Source organism: Agelaius phoeniceus, chromosome Z (genome assembly GCF_051311805.1).
Source record: "Agelaius phoeniceus isolate bAgePho1 chromosome Z, bAgePho1.hap1, whole genome shotgun sequence".
NCBI classification, from domain to species: Eukaryota; Metazoa; Chordata; class Aves; order Passeriformes; family Icteridae; genus Agelaius; species Agelaius phoeniceus.
The window spans coordinates 8,084,774-8,105,334 of NC_135303.1; positions in this window are offsets into that span (position 1 = coordinate 8,084,774).

A 20,561-nucleotide genomic window follows, 5' to 3' on the forward strand; every position below is an offset into this window, starting at 1 on the left:
CAAGCAGCCAGATGCTCTCCCAGAAGCACCAGCCCTGGGCTGCCTCAAGGTGACAGGTCAGAGGCCAAGTGCCTTGGTCACTGCCTGGAGGAAATGCCGAGCGCCTGGCAGGACTCTGGCACCCAGCATCCTCAGCCAGCAACAGCAAAGTGCTGGCTGCTGCAAAACTTGCAGCTCTGCCTTGCACTAAAGACAGCACCCCACACAACTGGCACTTACAGCTTCAGAATATCCAGCCTCTGCTGTGAGCACTGATGGTGGCTGGCGGTCATGCAGCTCAGCCTGCTCCTCTTTGGCTTCTTGTCCAGGAGCAGCGGGAGCCAGGGGAGAGATGGCTTGTGCTTCTGTCATCTGTCAGAAGAGAGGAGCATGAGGGACAGGCCATTTCCTATCATGCAGAATCTCATCTCTTTTCACATCTACCACCACACCTACTAAGGAAAAATCGTCCATATTTCATGGTGACAGAGGGCTTCGAATTCACAGCTACCAAATTCAAATGGGCCAATTCAGCAGCACTCTAGATGGATATGAAGTTGATTTTCCTCCCTGGCTGCTATCAGCAAGAAGGTTGGCTTGGCAAAAGGGAGCTTTAAGTGCTTGAAAGCACTGAAATGCAAAAGTAGGAAAGCGACAGCAACGCCTTGGCTCCTGCTGCTGCAGACGTAGAAAACTGAAACTGGATCACAATCCCAGCCAGGGCTGAAAAAGGGGCAGAAAACGTTGTCCAGAAGCATCTTTGCTTGCTGCAAAAAGGAAAATGAACAGGCCTTCTCTTCTTAACAAAACTACCAGCCAACAAAGCACAAGATGGAAAGGTCACCCCCTCCAGTGTCTAAAGGCCTAGGATGCAGTGAGGGGATGTTTGGCGGTGAAACAGCCCTCGTGCTGAGCACTGTCATGCAGGGATGGATGGACGTCTGCCTGAAGGTCCCTCAAGAGCCTCCCATTGTCCAGGCAAAAGCTCCCTCAGCACCTCCTCACTGGCCTTGTGCTACACGCCCTTGCCCAGCTCCCCTGTCCTTCTGTGCACGCGCTGCAGCCCCTCAAGGACTTTCTGCTGCCCAGGGGCCCACAAGTGCACCCAGCACTGCAGCGGTGGCCGCAGCGCTGCCCAGCACAGGGCCACGCTCGCTGCCCTGCTCCTGCTGCCACACTGCTGCTGACAAAGGCCACCAGGCCCTTGGCCTTCTTGGCCACCTGGCCACACGCTGCCTCATCTTCAGCAGCTCAAGGCCGCCGGCCCTGCGTCCCTTGGGCCCACGCAGCTCCTCCCCCACAAAGGTGCCCATGTCACTTCAGATACAGCAGGCGCCATTGCAAGATGGCCTTCCTCTTCCCAGCAACACAAGACAGCGCTCAAGGACTTGCAGCTTCACCCCCACTGCAGGCTCCAAGGCATTTGCCAAAGCTGCAGACAGCAGCAAAAGATGCTTCTACAGAAACTGGCCGCTTCTGCTTTTGGCTTCACAAGAAGGCTTGGCAACTCCGCACTTTCTTTCTTTGCCTAGGAGGGACAAGGGTGGCCCCCCCACAGCTGCATGGACCACACAATCCTCCCCTTGCAGCTTATCAAAAGCCAAAAGACAGCTGGCCCAAAAGAGACTGTACAAGTGAAGAACTACTCCAAGAAAGTGCAGACCGCTTTCCCAAGCCAAGCACACCTTTCCAAACAGGGAAAACAAGCAAACCAAGGCCTGCCACCTCCAGCACTACCTGCTTTGCCCTTGGCCATAGCACTGCAGAAGCCTAGAGATAGAGCTGCCCTGAGTCAAGCAGCCAGATGCTCTCCCAGAAGCACCAGCCCTGGGCTGCCTCAAGGTGACAGGTCAGAGGCCAAGTGCCTTGGTCGCTGCCTGGAGGAAATGCCGAGCGCCTGGCAGGACTCTGGCACCCAGCATCCTCAGCCAGCAACAGCAAAGTGCTGGCTGCTGCAAAACTTGCAGCTCTGCCTTGCACTAAAGACAGCACCCCACACAACTGGCACTTACAGCTTCAGAATATCCAGCCTCTGCTGTGAGCACTGATGGTGGCTGGCGGTCATGCAGCTCAGCCTGCTCCTCTTTGGCTTCTTGTCCAGGAGCAGCGGGAGCCAGGGGAGAGATGGCTTGTGCTTCTGTCATCTGTCAGAAGAGAGGAGCATGAGGGACAGGCCATTTCCTATCATGCAGAATCTCATCTCTTTTCACATCTACCACCACACCTACTAAGGAAAAATCGTCCATATTTCATGGTGACAGAGGGCTTCGAATTCACAGCTACCAAATTCAAATGGGCCAATTCAGCAGCACTCTAGATGGATATGAAGTTGATTTTCCTCCCTGGCTGCTATCAGCAAGAAGGTTGGCTTGGCAAAAGGGAGCTTTAAGTGCTTGAAAGCACTGAAATGCAAAAGTAGGAAAGCGACAGCAACGCCTTGGCTCCTGCTGCTGCAGACGTAGAAAACTGAAACTGGATCACAATCCCAGCCAGGGCTGAAAAAGGGGCAGAAAACGTTGTCCAGAAGCATCTTTGCTTGCTGCAAAAAGGAAAATGAACAGGCCTTCTCTTCTTAACAAAACTACCAGCCAACAAAGCACAAGATGGAAAGGTCACCCCCTCCAGTGTCTAAAGGCCTAGGATGCAGTGAGGGGATGTTTGGCGGTGAAACAGCCCTCGTGCTGAGCACTGTCATGCAGGGATGGATGGACGTCTGCCTGAAGGTCCCTCAAGAGCCTCCCATTGTCCAGGCAAAAGCTCCCTCAGCACCTCCTCACTGGCCTTGTGCTACACGCCCTTGCCCAGCTCCCCTGTCCTTCTGTGCACGCGCTGCAGCCCCTCAAGGACTTTCTGCTGCCCAGGGGCCCACAAGTGCACCCAGCACTGCAGCGGTGGCCGCAGCGCTGCCCAGCACAGGGCCACGCTCGCTGCCCTGCTCCTGCTGCCCCACTGCTGCTGACACAGGCCACCAGGCCCTTGGCCTTCTTGGCCACCTGGCCACACGCTGCCTCATCTTCAGCAGCTCAAGGCCGCCGGCCCTGCGTCCCTTGGGCCCACGCAGCTCCTCCCCCACAAAGGTGCCCATGTCACTTCAGATACAGCAGGCGCCATTGCAAGATGGCCTTCCTCTTCCCAGCAACACAAGACAGCGCTCAAGGACTTGCAGCTTCACCCCCACTGCAGGCTCCAAGGCATTTGCCAAAGCTGCAGACTGCAGCAAAAGATGCTTCTACAGAAACTGGCCGCTTCTGCTTTTGGCTTCACAAGAAGGCTTGGCAACTCCGCACTTTCTTTCTTTGCCTAGGAGGGACAAGGGTGGCCCCACCACAGCTGCACGGACCACACAATCCTCCCCTTGCAGCTTATCAAAAGCCAAAAGACAGCTGGCCCAAAAGAGACTGTACAAGTGAAGAACTACTCCAAGAAAGTGCAGACCGCTTTCCCAAGCCAAGCACACCTTTCCAAACAGGGAAAACAAGCAAACCAAGGCCTGCCACCTCCAGCACTACCTGCTTTGCCCTTGGCCATAGCACTGCAGAAGCCTAGAGATAGAGCTGCCCTGAGTCAAGCAGCCAGATGCTCTCCCAGAAGCACCAGCCCTGGGCTGCCTCAAGGTGACAGGTCAGAGGCCAAGTGCCTTGGTCGCTGCCTGGAGGAAATGCCGAGCGCCTGGCAGGACTCTGGCACCCAGCATCCTCAGCCAGCAACAGCAAAGTGCTGGCTGCTGCAAAACTTGCAGCTCTGCCTTGCACTAAAGACAGCACCCCACACAACTGGCACTTACAGCTTCAGAATATCCAGCCTCTGCTGTGAGCACTGATGGTGGCTGGCGGTCATGCAGCTCAGCCTGCTCCTCTTTGGCTTCTTGTCCAGGAGCAGCGGGAGCCAGGGGAGAGATGGCTTGTGCTTCTGTCATCTGTCAGAAGAGAGGAGCATGAGGGACAGGCCATTTCCTATCATGCAGAATCTCATCTCTTTTCACATCTACCACCACACCTACTAAGGAAAAATCGTCCATATTTCATGGTGACAGAGGGCTTCGAATTCACAGCTACCAAATTCAAATGGGCCAATTCAGCAGCACTCTAGATGGATATGAAGTTGATTTTCCTCCCTGGCTGCTATCAGCAAGAAGGTTGGCTTGGCAAAAGGGAGCTTTAAGTGCTTGAAAGCACTGAAATGCAAAAGTAGGAAAGCGACAGCAACGCCTTGGCTCCTGCTGCTGCAGACGTAGAAAACTGAAACTGGATCACAATCCCAGCCAGGGCTGAAAAAGGGGCAGAAAACGTTGTCCAGAAGCATCTTTGCTTGCTGCAAAAAGGAAAATGAACAGGCCTTCTCTTCTTAACAAAACTACCAGCCAACAAAGCACAAGATGGAAAGGTCACCCCCTCCAGTGTCTAAAGGCCTAGGATGCAGTGAGGGGATGTTTGGCGGTGAAACAGCCCTCGTGCTGAGCACTGTCATGCAGGGATGGATGGACGTCTGCCTGAAGGTCCCTCAAGAGCCTCCCATTGTCCAGGCAAAAGCTCCCTCAGCACCTCCTCACTGGCCTTGTGCTACACCCCCTTGCCCAGCTCCCCTGTCCTTCTGTGCACGCGCTGCAGCCCCTCAAGGACTTTCTGCTGCCCAGGGGCCCACAAGTGCACCCAGCACTGCAGCGGTGGCCGCAGCGCTGCCCAGCACAGGACCACGCTCGCTGCCCTGCTCCTGCTGCCCCACTGCTGCTGACACAGGCCACCAGGCCCTTGGCCTTCTTGGCCACCTGGCCACACGCTGCCTCATCTTCAGCAGCTCAAGGCCGCCGGCCCTGCGTCCCTTGGGCCCACGCAGCTCCTCCCCCACAAAGGTGCCCATGTCACTTCAGATACAGCAGGCACCATTGCAAGATGGCCTTCCTCTTCCCAGCAACACAAGACAGCGCTCAAGGACTTGCAGCTTCACCCCCACTGCAGGCTCCAAGGCATTTGCCAAAGCTGCAGACTGCAGCAAAAGATGCTTCTACAGAAACTGGCCGCTTCTGCTTTTGGCTTCACAAGAAGGCTTGGCAACTCCGCACTTTCTTTCTTTGCCTAGGAGGGACAAGGCTGGCCCCCCCACAGCTGCATGGACCACACAATCCTCCCCTTGCAGCTTATCAAAAGCCAAAAGACAGCTGGCCCAAAAGAGACTGTACAAGTGAAGAACTACTCCAAGAAAGTGCAGACCGCTTTCCCAAGCCAAGCACACCTTTCCAAACAGGGAAAACAAGCAAACCAAGGCCTGCCACCTCCAGCACTACCTGCTTTGCCCTTGGCCATAGCACTGCAGAAGCCTAGAGATAGAGCTGCCCTGAGTCAAGCAGCCAGATGCTCTCCCAGAAGCACCAGCCCTGGGCTGCCTCAAGGTGACAGGTCAGAGGCCAAGTGCCTTGGTCGCTGCCTGGAGGAAATGCCGAGCGCCTGGCAGGACTCTGGCACCCAGCATCCTCAGCCAGCAACAGCAAAGTGCTGGCTGCTGCAAAACTTGCAGCTCTGCCTTGCACTAAAGACAGCACCCCACACAACTGGCACTTACAGCTTCAGAATATCCAGCCTCTGCTGTGAGCACTGATGGTGGCTGGCGGTCATGCAGCTCAGCCTGCTCCTCTTTGGCTTCTTGTCCAGGAGCAGCGGGAGCCAGGGGAGAGATGGCTTGTGCTTCTGTCATCTGTCAGAAGAGAGGAGCATGAGGGACAGGCCATTTCCTATCATGCAGAATCTCATCTCTTTTCACATCTACCACCACACCTACTAAGGAAAAATCGTCCATATTTCATGGTGACAGAGGGCTTCGAATTCACAGCTACCAAATTCAAATGGGCCAATTCAGCAGCACTCTAGATGGATATGAAGTTGATTTTCCTCCCTGGCTGCTATCAGCAAGAAGGTTGGCTTGGCAAAAGGGAGCTTTAAGTGCTTGAAAGCACTGAAATGCAAAAGTAGGAAAGCGACAGCAACGCCTTGGCTCCTGCTGCAGCAGACGTAGAAAACTGAAACTGGATCACAATCCCAGCCAGGGCTGAAAAAGGGGCAGAAAACGTTGTCCAGAAGCATCTTTGCTTGCTGCAAAAAGGAAAATGAACAGGCCTTCTTAACAAAACTACCAGCCAACAAAGCACAAGATGGAAAGGTCACCCCCTCCAGTGTCTAAAGGCCTAGGATGCAGTGAGGGGATGTTTGGCGGTGAAACAGCCCTCGTGCTGAGCACTGTCATGCAGGGATGGATGGACGTCTGCCTGAAGGTCCCTCAAGAGCCTCCCATTGTCCAGGCAAAAGCTCCCTCAGCACCTCCTCACTGGCCTTGTGCTACACGCCCTTGCCCAGCTCCCCTGTCCTTCTGTGCACGCGCTGCAGCCCCTCAAGGACTTTCTGCTGCCCAGGGGCCCACAAGTGCACCCAGCACTGCAGCGGTGGCCGCAGCGCTGCCCAGCACAGGGCCACGCTCGCTGCCCTGCTCCTGCTGCCCCACTGCTGCTGACACAGGCCACCAGGCCCTTGGCCTTCTTGGCCACCTGGCCACACGCTGCCTCATCTTCAGCAGCTCAAGGCCGCCGGCCCTGCGTCCCTTGGGCCCACGCAGCTCCTCCCCCACAAAGGTGCCCATGTCACTTCAGATACAGCAGGCGCCATTGCAAGATGGCCTTCCTCTTCCCAGCAACACAAGACAGCGCTCAAGGACTTGCAGCTTCACCCCCACTGCAGGCTCCAAGGCATTTGCCAAAGCTGCAGACTGCAGCAAAAGATGCTTCTACAGAAACTGGCCGCTTCTGCTTTTGGCTTCACAAGAAGGCTTGGCAACTCCGCACTTTCTTTCTTTGCCTAGGAGGGACAAGGGTGGCCCCCCCACAGCTGCATGGACCACACAATCCTCCCCTTGCAGCTTATCAAAAGCCAAAAGACAGCTGGCCCAAAAGAGACTGTACAAGTGAAGAACTACTCCAAGAAAGTGCAGACCGCTTTCCCAAGCCAAGCACACCTTTCCAAACAGGGAAAACAAGCAAACCAAGGCCTGCCACCTCCAGCACTACCTGCTTTGCCCTTGGCCATAGCACTGCAGAAGCCTAGAGATAGAGCTGCCCTGAGTCAAGCAGCCAGATGCTCTCCCAGAAGCACCAGCCCTGGGCTGCCTCAAGGTGACAGGTCAGAGGCCAAGTGCCTTGGTCGCTGCCTGGAGGAAATGCCGAGCGCCTGGCAGGACTCTGGCACCCAGCATCCTCAGCCAGCAACAGCAAAGTGCTGGCTGCTGCAAAACTTGCAGCTCTGCCTTGCACTAAAGACAGCACCCCACACAACTGGCACTTACAGCTTCAGAATATCCAGCCTCTGCTGTGAGCACTGATGGTGGCTGGCGGTCATGCAGCTCAGCCTGCTCCTCTTTGGCTTCTTGTCCAGGAGCAGCGGGAGCCAGGGGAGAGATGGCTTGTGCTTCTGTCATCTGTCAGAAGAGAGGAGCATGAGGGACAGGCCATTTCCTATCATGCAGAATCTCATCTCTTTTCACATCTACCACCACACCTACTAAGGAAAAATCGTCCATATTTCATGGTGACAGAGGGCTTCGAATTCACAGCTACCAAATTCAAATGGGCCAATTCAGCAGCACTCTAGATGGATATGAAGTTGATTTTCCTCCCTGGCTGCTATCAGCAAGAAGGTTGGCTTGGCAAAAGGGAGCTTTAAGTGCTTGAAAGCACTGAAATGCAAAAGTAGGAAAGCGACAGCAACGCCTTGGCTCCTGCTGCAGCAGACGTAGAAAACTGAAACTGGATCACAATCCCAGCCAGGGCTGAAAAAGGGGCAGAAAACGTTGTCCAGAAGCATCTTTGCTTGCTGCAAAAAGGAAAATGAACAGGCCTTCTCTTCTTAACAAAACTACCAGCCAACAAAGCACAAGATGGAAAGGTCACCCCCTCCAGTGTCTAAAGGCCTAGGATGCAGTGAGGGGATGTTTGGCGGTGAAACAGCCCTCGTGCTGAGCACTGTCATGCAGGGATGGATGGACGTCTGCCTGAAGGTCCCTCAAGAGCCTCCCATTGTCCAGGCAAAAGCTCCCTCAGCACCTCCTCACTGGCCTTGTGCTACACGCCCTTGCCCAGCTCCCCTGTCCTTCTGTGCACGCGCTGCAGCCCCTCAAGGACTTTCTGCTGCCCAGGGGCCCACAAGTGCACCCAGCACTGCAGCGGTGGCCGCAGCGCTGCCCAGCACAGGGCCACGCTCGCTGCCCTGCTCCTGCTGCCCCACTGCTGCTGACACAGGCCACCAGGCCCTTGGCCTTCTTGGCCACCTGGCCACACGCTGCCTCATCTTCAGCAGCTCAAGGCCGCCGGCCCTGCGTCCCTTGGGCCCACGCAGCTCCTCCCCCACAAAGGTGCCCATGTCACTTCAGATACAGCAGGCGCCATTGCAAGATGGCCTTCCTCTTCCCAGCAACACAAGACAGCACTCAAGGACTTGCAGCTTCACCCCCACTGCAGGCTCCAAGGCATTTGCCAAAGCTGCAGACTGCAGCAAAAGATGCTTCTACAGAAACTGGCCGCTTCTGCTTTTGGCTTCACAAGAAGGCTTGGCAACTCCGCACTTTCTTTCTTTGCCTAGGAGGGACAAGGGTGGCCCCCCCCACAGCTGCATGGACCACACAATCCTCCCCTTGCAGCTTATCAAAAGCCAAAAGACAGCTGGCCCAAAAGAGACTGTACAAGTGAAGAACTACTCCAAGAAAGTGCAGACCGCTTTCCCAAGCCAAGCACACCTTTCCAAACAGGGAAAACAAGCAAACCAAGGCCTGCCACCTCCAGCACTACCTGCTTTGCCCTTGGCCATAGCACTGCAGAAGCCTAGAGATAGAGCTGCCCTGAGTCAAGCAGCCAGATGCTCTCCCAGAAGCACCAGCCCTGGGCTGCCTCAAGGTGACAGGTCAGAGGCCAAGTGCCTTGGTCGCTGCCTGGAGGAAATGCCGAGCGCCTGGCAGGACTCTGGCACCCAGCATCCTCAGCCAGCAACAGCAAAGTGCTGGCTGCTGCAAAACTTGCAGCTCTGCCTTGCACTAAAGACAGCACCCCACACAACTGGCACTTACAGCTTCAGAATATCCAGCCTCTGCTGTGAGCACTGATGGTGGCTGGCGGTCATGCAGCTCAGCCTGCTCCTCTTTGGCTTCTTGTCCAGGAGCAGCGGGAGCCAGGGGAGAGATGGCTTGTGCTTCTGTCATCTGTCAGAAGAGAGGAGCATGAGGGACAGGCCATTTCCTATCATGCAGAATCTCATCTCTTTTCACATCTACCACCACACCTACTAAGGAAAAATCGTCCATATTTCATGGTGACAGAGGGCTTCGAATTCACAGCTACCAAATTCAAATGGGCCAATTCAGCAGCACTCTAGATGGATATGAAGTTGATTTTCCTCCCTGGCTGCTATCAGCAAGAAGGTTGGCTTGGCAAAAGGGAGCTTTAAGTGCTTGAAAGCACTGAAATGCAAAAGTAGGAAAGCGACAGCAACGCCTTGGCTCCTGCTGCAGCAGACGTAGAAAACTGAAACTGGATCACAATCCCAGCCAGGGCTGAAAAAGGGGCAGAAAACGTTGTCCAGAAGCATCTTTGCTTGCTGCAAAAAGGAAAATGAACAGGCCTTCTCTTCTTAACAAAACTACCAGCCAACAAAGCACAAGATGGAAAGGTCACCCCCTCCAGTGTCTAAAGGCCTAGGATGCAGTGAGGGGATGTTTGGCGGTGAAACAGCCCTCGTGCTGAGCACTGTCATGCAGGGATGGATGAACGTCTGCCTGAAGGTCCCTCAAGAGCCTCCCATTGTCCAGGCAAAAGCTCCCTCAGCACCTCCTCACTGGCCTTGTGCTACACGCCCTTGCCCAGCTCCCCTGTCCTTCTGTGCACGCGCTGCAGCCCCTCAAGGACTTTCTGCTGCCCAGGGGCCCACAAGTGCACCCAGCACTGCAGCGGTGGCCGCAGCGCTGCCCAGCACAGGGCCACGCTCGCTGCCCTGCTCCTGCTGCCCCACTGCTGCTGACACAGGCCACCAGGCCCTTGGCCTTCTTGGCCACCTGGCCACACGCTGCCTCATCTTCAGCAGCTCAAGGCCGCCGGCCCTGCGTCCCTTGGGCCCACGCAGCTCCTCCCCCACAAAGGTGCCCATGTCACTTCAGATACAGCAGGCGCCATTGCAAGATGGCCTTCCTCTTCCCAGCAACACAAGACAGCGCTCAAGGACTTGCAGCTTCACCCCCACTGCAGGCTCCAAGGCATTTGCCAAAGCTGCAGACTGCAGCAAAAGATGCTTCTACAGAAACTGGCCGCTTCTGCTTTTGGCTTCACAAGAAGGCTTGGCAACTCCGCACTTTCTTTCTTTGCCTAGGAGGGACAAGGGTGGCCCCCCCACAGCTGCATGGACCACACAATCCTCCCCTTGCAGCTTATCAAAAGCCAAAAGACAGCTGGCCCAAAAGAGACTGTACAAGTGAAGAACTACTCCAAGAAAGTGCAGACCGCTTTCCCAAGCCAAGCACACCTTTCCAAACAGGGAAAACAAGCAAACCAAGGCCTGCCACCTCCAGCACTACCTGCTTTGCCCTTGGCCATAGCACTGCAGAAGCCTAGAGATAGAGCTGCCCTGAGTCAAGCAGCCAGATGCTCTCCCAGAAGCACCAGCCCTGGGCTGCCTCAAGGTGACAGGTCAGAGGCCAAGTGCCTTGGTCGCTGCCTGGAGGAAATGCCGAGCGCCTGGCAGGACTCTGGCACCCAGCATCCTCAGCCAGCAACAGCAAAGTGCTGGCTGCTGCAAAACTTGCAGCTCTGCCTTGCACTAAAGACAGCACCCCACACAACTGGCACTTACAGCTTCAGAATATCCAGCCTCTGCTGTGAGCACTGATGGTGGCTGGCGGTCATGCAGCTCAGCCTGCTCCTCTTTGGCTTCTTGTCCAGGAGCAGCGGGAGCCAGGGGAGAGATGGCTTGTGCTTCTGTCATCTGTCAGAAGAGAGGAGCATGAGGGACAGGCCATTTCCTATCATGCAGAATCTCATCTCTTTTCACATCTACCACCACACCTACTAAGGAAAAATCGTCCATATTTCATGGTGACAGAGGGCTTCGAATTCACAGCTACCAAATTCAAATGGGCCAATTCAGCAGCACTCTAGATGGATATGAAGTTGATTTTCCTCCCTGGCTGCTATCAGCAAGAAGGTTGGCTTGGCAAAAGGGAGCTTTAAGTGCTTGAAAGCACTGAAATGCAAAAGTAGGAAAGCGACAGCAACGCCTTGGCTCCTGCTGCTGCAGACGTAGAAAACTGAAACTGGATCACAATCCCAGCCAGGGCTGAAAAAGGGGCAGAAAACGTTGTCCAGAGGCATCTTTGCTTGCTGCAAAAAGGAAAATGAACAGGCCTTCTCTTCTTAACAAAACTACCAGCCAACAAAGCACAAGATGGAAAGGTCACCCCCTCCAGTGTCTAAAGGCCTAGGATGCAGTGAGGGGATGTTTGGCGGTGAAACAGCCCTCGTGCTGAGCACTGTCATGCAGGGATGGATGGACGTCTGCCTGAAGGTCCCTCAAGAGCCTCCCATTGTCCAGGCAAAAGCTCCCTCAGCACCTCCTCACTGGCCTTGTGCTACACGCCCTTGCCCAGCTCCCCTGTCCTTCTGTGCACGCGCTGCAGCCCCTCAAGGACTTTCTGCTGCCCAGGGGCCCACAAGTGCACCCAGCACTGCAGCGGTGGCCGCAGCGCTGCCCAGCACAGGGCCACGCTCGCTGCCCTGCTCCTGCTGCCCCACTGCTGCTGACACAGGCCACCAGGCCCTTGGCCTTCTTGGCCACCTGGCCACACGCTGCCTCATCTTCAGCAGCTCAAGGCCGCCGGCCCTGCGTCCCTTGGGCCCACGCAGCTCCTCCCCCACAAAGGTGCCCATGTCACTTCAGATACAGCAGGCGCCATTGCAAGATGGCCTTCCTCTTCCCAGCAACACAAGACAGCACTCAAGGACTTGCAGCTTCACCCCCACTGCAGGCTCCAAGGCATTTGCCAAAGCTGCAGACTGCAGCAAAAGATGCTTCTACAGAAACTGGCCGCTTCTGCTTTTGGCTTCACAAGAAGGCTTGGCAACTCCGCACTTTCTTTCTTTGCCTAGGAGGGACAAGGGTGGCCCCCCCCACAGCTGCATGGACCACACAATCCTCCCCTTGCAGCTTATCAAAAGCCAAAAGACAGCTGGCCCAAAAGAGACTGTACAAGTGAAGAACTACTCCAAGAAAGTGCAGACCGCTTTCCCAAGCCAAGCACACCTTTCCAAACAGGGAAAACAAGCAAACCAAGGCCTGCCACCTCCAGCACTACCTGCTTTGCCCTTGGCCATAGCACTGCAGAAGCCTAGAGATAGAGCTGCCCTGAGTCAAGCAGCCAGATGCTCTCCCAGAAGCACCAGCCCTGGGCTGCCTCAAGGTGACAGGTCAGAGGCCAAGTGCCTTGGTCGCTGCCTGGAGGAAATGCCGAGCGCCTGGCAGGACTCTGGCACCCAGCATCCTCAGCCAGCAACAGCAAAGTGCTGGCTGCTGCAAAACTTGCAGCTCTGCCTTGCACTAAAGACAGCACCCCACACAACTGGCACTTACAGCTTCAGAATATCCAGCCTCTGCTGTGAGCACTGATGGTGGCTGGCGGTCATGCAGCTCAGCCTGCTCCTCTTTGGCTTCTTGTCCAGGAGCAGCGGGAGCCAGGGGAGAGATGGCTTGTGCTTCTGTCATCTGTCAGAAGAGAGGAGCATGAGGGACAGGCCATTTCCTATCATGCAGAATCTCATCTCTTTTCACATCTACCACCACACCTACTAAGGAAAAATCGTCCATATTTCATGGTGACAGAGGGCTTCGAATTCACAGCTACCAAATTCAAATGGGCCAATTCAGCAGCACTCTAGATGGATATGAAGTTGATTTTCCTCCCTGGCTGCTATCAGCAAGAAGGTTGGCTTGGCAAAAGGGAGCTTTAAGTGCTTGAAAGCACTGAAATGCAAAAGTAGGAAAGCGACAGCAACGCCTTGGCTCCTGCTGCAGCAGACGTAGAAAACTGAAACTGGATCACAATCCCAGCCAGGGCTGAAAAAGGGGCAGAAAACGTTGTCCAGAAGCATCTTTGCTTGCTGCAAAAAGGAAAATGAACAGGCCTTCTTAACAAAACTACCAGCCAACAAAGCACAAGATGGAAAGGTCACCCCCTCCAGTGTCTAAAGGCCTAGGATGCAGTGAGGGGATGTTTGGCGGTGAAACAGCCCTCGTGCTGAGCACTGTCATGCAGGGATGGATGGACGTCTGCCTGAAGGTCCCTCAAGAGCCTCCCATTGTCCAGGCAAAAGCTCCCTCAGCACCTCCTCACTGGCCTTGTGCTACACGCCCTTGCCCAGCTCCCCTGTCCTTCTGTGCACGCGCTGCAGCCCCTCAAGGACTTTCTGCTGCCCAGGGGCCCACAAGTGCACCCAGCACTGCAGCGGTGGCCGCAGCGCTGCCCAGCACAGGGCCACGCTCGCTGCCCTGCTCCTGCTGCCCCACTGCTGCTGACACAGGCCACCAGGCCCTTGGCCTTCTTGGCCACCTGGCCACACGCTGCCTCATCTTCAGCAGCTCAAGGCCGCCGGCCCTGCGTCCCTTGGGCCCACGCAGCTCCTCCCCCACAAAGGTGCCCATGTCACTTCAGATACAGCAGGCGCCATTGCAAGATGGCCTTCCTCTTCCCAGCAACACAAGACAGCGCTCAAGGACTTGCAGCTTCACCCCCACTGCAGGCTCCAAGGCATTTGCCAAAGCTGCAGACTGCAGCAAAAGATGCTTCTACAGAAACTGGCCGCTTCTGCTTTTGGCTTCACAAGAAGGCTTGGCAACTCCGCACTTTCTTTCTTTGCCTAGGAGGGACAAGGGTGGCCCCCCCACAGCTGCATGGACCACACAATCCTCCCCTTGCAGCTTATCAAAAGCCAAAAGACAGCTGGCCCAAAAGAGACTGTACAAGTGAAGAACTACTCCAAGAAAGTGCAGACCGCTTTCCCAAGCCAAGCACACCTTTCCAAACAGGGAAAACAAGCAAACCAAGGCCTGCCACCTCCAGCACTACCTGCTTTGCCCTTGGCCATAGCACTGCAGAAGCCTAGAGATAGAGCTGCCCTGAGTCAAGCAGTCAGATGCTCTCCCAGAAGCACCAGCCCTGGGCTGCCTCAAGGTGACAGGTCAGAGGCCAAGTGCGTTGGTCGCTGCCTGGAGGAAATGCCGAGCGCCTGGCAGGACTCTGGCACCCAGCATCCTCAGCCAGCAACAGCAAAGTGCTGGCTGCTGCAAAACTTGCAGCTCTGCCTTGCACTAAAGACAGCACCCCACACAACTGGCACTTACAGCTTCAGAATATCCAGCCTCTGCTGTGAGCACTGATGGTGGCTGGCGGTCATGCAGCTCAGCCTGCTCCTCTTTGGCTTCTTGTCCAGGAGCAGCGGGAGCCAGGGGAGAGATGGCTTGTGCTTCTGTCATCTGTCAGAAGAGAGGAGCATGAGGGACAGGCCATTTCCTATCATGCAGAATCTCATCTCTTTTCACATCTACCACCACACCTACTAAGGAAAAATCGTCCATATTTCATGGTGACAGAGGGCTTCGAATTCACAGCTACCAAATTCAAATGGGCCAATTCAGCAGCACTCTAGATGGATATGAAGTTGATTTTCCTCCCTGGCTGCTATCAGCAAGAAGGTTGGCTTGGCAAAAGGGAGCTTTAAGTGCTTGAAAGCACTGAAATGCAAAAGTAGGAAAGCGACAGCAACGCCTTGGCTCCTGCTGCTGCAGACGTAGAAAACTGAAACTGGATCACAATCCCAGCCAGGGCTGAAAAAGGGGCAGAAAACGTTGTCCAGAAGCATCTTTGCTTGCTGCAAAAAGGAAAATGAACAGGCCTTCTTAACAAAACTACCAGCCAACAAAGCACAAGATGGAAAGGTCACCCCCTCCAGTGTCTAAAGGCCTAGGATGCAGTGAGGGGATGTTTGGCGGTGAAACAGCCCTCGTGCTGAGCACTGTCATGCAGGGATGGATGGACGTCTGCCTGAAGGTCCCTCAAGAGCCTCCCATTGTCCAGGCAAAAGCTCCCTCAGCACCTCCTCACTGGCCTTGTGCTACACGCCCTTGCCCAGCTCCCCTGTCCTTCTGTGCACGCGCTGCAGCCCCTCAAGGACTTTCTGCTGCCCAGGGGCCCACAAGTGCACCCAGCACTGCAGCGGTGGCCGCAGCGCTGCCCAGCACAGGGCCACGCTCGCTGCCCTGCTCCTGCTGCCCCACTGCTGCTGACACAGGCCACCAGGCCCTTGGCCTTCTTGGCCACCTGGCCACACGCTGCCTCATCTTCAGCAGCTCAAGGCCGCCGGCCCTGCGTCCCTTGGGCCCACGCAGCTCCTCCCCCACAAAGGTGCCCATGTCACTTCAGATACAGCAGGCGCCATTGCAAGATGGCCTTCCTCTTCCCAGCAACACAAGACAGCACTCAAGGACTTGCAGCTTCACCCCCACTGCAGGCTCCAAGGCATTTGCCAAAGCTGCAGACTGCAGCAAAAGATGCTTCTACAGAAACTGGCCGCTTCTGCTTTTGGCTTCACAAGAAGGCTTGGCAACTCCGCACTTTCTTTCTTTGCCTAGGAGGGACAAGGGTGGCCCCCCCACAGCTGCATGGACCACACAATCCTCCCCTTGCAGCTTATCAAAAGCCAAAAGACAGCTGGCCCAAAAGAGACTGTACAAGTGAAGAACTACTCCAAGAAAGTGCAGACCGCTTTCCCAAGCCAAGCACACCTTTCCAAACAGGGAAAACAAGCAAACCAAGGCCTGCCACCTCCAGCACTACCTGCTTTGCCCTTGGCCATAGCACTGCAGAAGCCTAGAGATAGAGCTGCCCTGAGTCAAGCAGTCAGATGCTCTCCCAGAAGCACCAGCCCTGGGCTGCCTCAAGGTGACAGGTCAGAGGCCAAGTGCGTTGGTCGCTGCCTGGAGGAAATGCCGAGCGCCTGGCAGGACTCTGGCACCCAGCATCCTCAGCCAGCAACAGCAAAGTGCTGGCTGCTGCAAAACTTGCAGCTCTGCCTTGCACTAAAGACAGCACCCCACACAACTGGCACTTACAGCTTCAGAATATCCAGCCTCTGCTGTGAGCACTGATGGTGGCTGGCGGTCATGCAGCTCAGCCTGCTCCTCTTTGGCTTCTTGTCCAGGAGCAGCGGGAGCCAGGGGAGAGATGGCTTGTGCTTCTGTCATCTGTCAGAAGAGAGGAGCATGAGGGACAGGCCATTTCCTATCATGCAGAATCTCATCTCTTTTCACATCTACCACCACACCTACTAAGGAAAAATCGTCCATATTTCATGGTGACAGAGGGCTTCGAATTCACAGCTACCAAATTCAAATGGGCCAATTCAGCAGCACTCTAGATGGATATGAAGTTGATTTTCCTCCCTGGCTGCTATCAGCAAGAAGGTTGGCTTGGCAAAAGGGAGCTTTAAGTGCTTGAAAGCACTGAAATGCAAAAGTAGGAAAGCGACAGCAACGCCTTGGCTCCTGCTGCTGCAGACGTAGAAAACTGAAACTGGATCACAATCCCAGCCAGGGCTGAAAAAGGGGCAGAAAACGTTGTCCAGAAGCATCTTTGCTTGCTGCAAAAAGGAAAATGAACAGGCCTTCTCTTCTTAACAAAACTACCAGCCAACAAAGCACAAGATGGAAAGGTCACCCCCTCCAGTGTCTAAAGGCCTAGGATGCAGTGAGGGGATGTTTGGCGGTGAAACAGCCCTCGTGCTGAGCACTGTCATGCAGGGATGGATGAACGTCTGCCTGAAGGTCCCTCAAGAGCCTCCCATTGTCCAGGCAAAAGCTCCCTCAGCACCTCCTCACTGGCCTTGTGCTACACCCCCTTGCCCAGCTCCCCTGTCCTTCTGTGCACGCGCTGCAGCCCCTCAAGGACTTTCTGCTGCCCAGGGGCCCACAAGTGCACCCAGCACTGCAGCGGTGGCCGCAGCGCTGCCCAGCACAGGGCCACGCTCGCTGCCCTGCTCCTGCTGCCCCACTGCTGCTGACACAGGCCACCAGGCCCTTGGCCTTCTTGGCCACCTGGCCACACGCTGCCTCATCTTCAGCAGCTCAAGGCCGCCGGCCCTGCGTCCCTTGGGCCCACGCAGCTCCTCCCCCACAAAGGTGCCCATGTCACTTCAGATACAGCAGGCGCCATTGCAAGATGGCCTTCCTCTTCCCAGCAACACAAGACAGCGCTCAAGGACTTGCAGCTTCACCCCCACTGCAGGCTCCAAGGCATTTGCCAAAGCTGCAGACTGCAGCAAAAGATGCTTCTACAGAAACTGGCCGCTTCTGCTTTTGGCTTCACAAGAAGGCTTGGCAACTCCGCACTTTCTTTCTTTGCCTAGGAGGGACAAGGGTGGCCCCCCCACAGCTGCATGGACCACACAATCCTCCCCTTGCAGCTTATCAAAAGCCAAAAGACAGCTGGCCCAAAAGAGACTGTACAAGTGAAGAACTACTCCAAGAAAGTGCAGACCGCTTTCCCAAGCCAAGCACACCTTTCCAAACAGGGAAAACAAGCAAACCAAGGCCTGCCACCTCCAGCACTACCTGCTTTGCCCTTGGCCATAGCACTGCAGAAGCCTAGAGATAGAGCTGCCCTGAGTCAAGCAGCCAGATGCTCTCCCAGAAGCACCAGCCCTGGGCTGCCTCAAGGTGACAGGTCAGAGGCCAAGTGCCTTGGTCGCTGCCTGGAGGAAATGCCGAGCGCCTGGCAGGACTCTGGCACCCAGCATCCTCAGCCAGCAACAGCAAAGTGCTGGCTGCTGCAAAACTTGCAGCTCTGCCTTGCACTAAAGACAGCACCCCACACAACTGGCACTTACAGCTTCAGAATATCCAGCCTCTGCTGTGAGCACTGATGGTGGCTGGCGGTCATGCAGCTCAGCCTGCTCCTCTTTGGCTTCTTGTCCAGGAGCAGCGGGAGCCAGGGGAGAGATGGCTTGTGCTTCTGTCATCTGTCAGAAGAGAGGAGCATGAGGGACAGGCCATTTCCTATCATGCAGAATCTCATCTCTTTTCACATCTACCACCACACCTACTAAGGAAAAATCGTCCATATTTCATGGTGACAGAGGGCTTCGAATTCACAGCTACCAAATTCAAATGGGCCAATTCAGCAGCACTCTAGATGGATATGAAGTTGATTTTCCTCCCTGGCTGCTATCAGCAAGAAGGTTGGCTTGGCAAAAGGGAGCTTTAAGTGCTTGAAAGCACTGAAATGCAAAAGTAGGAAAGCGACAGCAACGCCTTGGCTCCTGCTGCTGCAGACGTAGAAAACTGAAACTGGATCACAATCCCAGCCAGGGCTGAAAAAGGGGCAGAAAACGTTGTCCAGAAGCATCTTTGCTTGCTGCAAAAAGGAAAATGAACAGGCCTTCTCTTCTTAACAAAACTACCAGCCAACAAAGCACAAGATGGAAAGGTCACCCCCTCCAGTGTCTAAAGGCCTAGGATGCAGTGAGGGGATGTTTGGCGGTGAAACAGCCCTCGTGCTGAGCACTGTCATGCAGGGATGGATGGACGTCTGCCTGAAGGTCCCTCAAGAGCCTCCCATTGTCCAGGCAAAAGCTCCCTCAGCACCTCCTCACTGGCCTTGTGCTACACGCCCTTGCCCAGCTCCCCTGTCCTTCTGTGCACGCGCTGCAGCCCCTCAAGGACTTTCTGCTGCCCAGGGGCCCACAAGTGCACCCAGCACTGCAGCGGTGGCCGCAGCGCTGCCCAGCACAGGGCCACGCTCGCTGCCCTGCTCCTGCTGCCCCACTGCTGCTGACACAGGCCACCAGGCCCTTGGCCTTCTTGGCCACCTGGCCACACGCTGCCTCATCTTCAGCAGCTCAAGGCCGCCGGCCCTGCGTCCCTTGGGCCCACGCAGCTCCTCCCCCACAAAGGTGCCCATGTCACTTCAGATACAGCAGGCGCCATTGCAAGATGGCCTTCCTCTTCCCAGCAACACAAGACAGCACTCAAGGACTTGCAGCTTCACCCCCACTGCAGGCTCCAAGGCATTTGCCAAAGCTGCAGACTGCAGCAAAAGATGCTTCTACAGAAACTGGCCGCTTCTGCTTTTGGCTTCACAAGAAGGCTTGGCAACTCCGCACTTTCTTTCTTTGCCTAGGAGGGACAAGGGTGGCCCCCCCACAGCTGCATGGACCACACAATCCTCCCCTTGCAGCTTATCAAAAGCCAAAAGACAGCTGGCCCAAAAGAGACTGTACAAGTGAAGAACTACTCCAAGAAAGTGCAGACCGCTTTCCCAAGCCAAGCACACCTTTCCAAACAGGGAAAACAAGCAAACCAAGGCCTGCCACCTCCAGCACTACCTGCTTTGCCCTTGGCCATAGCACTGCAGAAGCCTAGAGATAGAGCTGCCCTGAGTCAAGCAGCCAGATGCTCTCCCAGAAGCACCAGCCCTGGGCTGCCTCAAGGTGACAGGTCAGAGGCCAAGTGCCTTGGTCGCTGCCTGGAGGAAATGCCGAGCGCCTGGCAGGACTCTGGCACCCAGCATCCTCAGCCAGCAACAGCAAAGTGCTGGCTGCTGCAAAACTTGCAGCTCTGCCTTGCACTAAAGACAGCACCCCACACAACTGGCACTTACAGCTTCAGAATATCCAGCCTCTGCTGTGAGCACTGATGGTGGCTGGCGGTCATGCAGCTCAGCCTGCTCCTCTTTGGCTTCTTGTCCAGGAGCAGCGGGAGCCAGGGGAGAGATGGCTTGTGCTTCTGTCATCTGTCAGAAGAGAGGAGCATGAGGGACAGGCCATTTCCTATCATGCAGAATCTCATCTCTTTTCACATCTACCACCACACCTACTAAGGAAAAATCGTCCATATTTCATGGTGACAGAGGGCTTCGAATTCACAGCTACCAAATTCAAATGGGCCAATTCAGCAGCACTCTAGATGGATATGAAGTTGATTTTCCTCCCTGGCTGCTATCAGCAAGAAGGTTGGCTTGGCAAAAGGGAGCTTTAAGTGCTTGAAAGCACTGAAATGCAAAAGTAGGAAAGCGACAGCAACGCCTTGGCTCCTGCTGCAGCAGACGTAGAAAACTGAAACTGGATCACAATCCCAGCCAGGGCTGAAAAAGGGGCAGAAAACGTTGTCCAGAAGCATCTTTGCTTGCTGCAAAAAGGAAAATGAACAGGCCTTCTTAACAAAACTACCAGCCAACAAAGCACAAGATGGAAAGGTCACCCCCTCCAGTGTCTAAAGGCCTAGGATGCAGTGAGGGGATGTTTGGCGGTGAAACAGCCCTCGTGCTGAGCACTGTCATGCAGGGATGGATGGACGTCTGCCTGAAGGTCCCTCAAGAGCCTCCCATTGTCCAGGCAAAAGCTCCCTCAGCACCTCCTCACTGGCCTTGTGCTACACGCCCTTGCCCAGCTCCCCTGTCCTTCTGTGCACGCGCTGCAGCCCCTCAAGGACTTTCTGCTGCCCAGGGGCCCACAAGTGCACCCA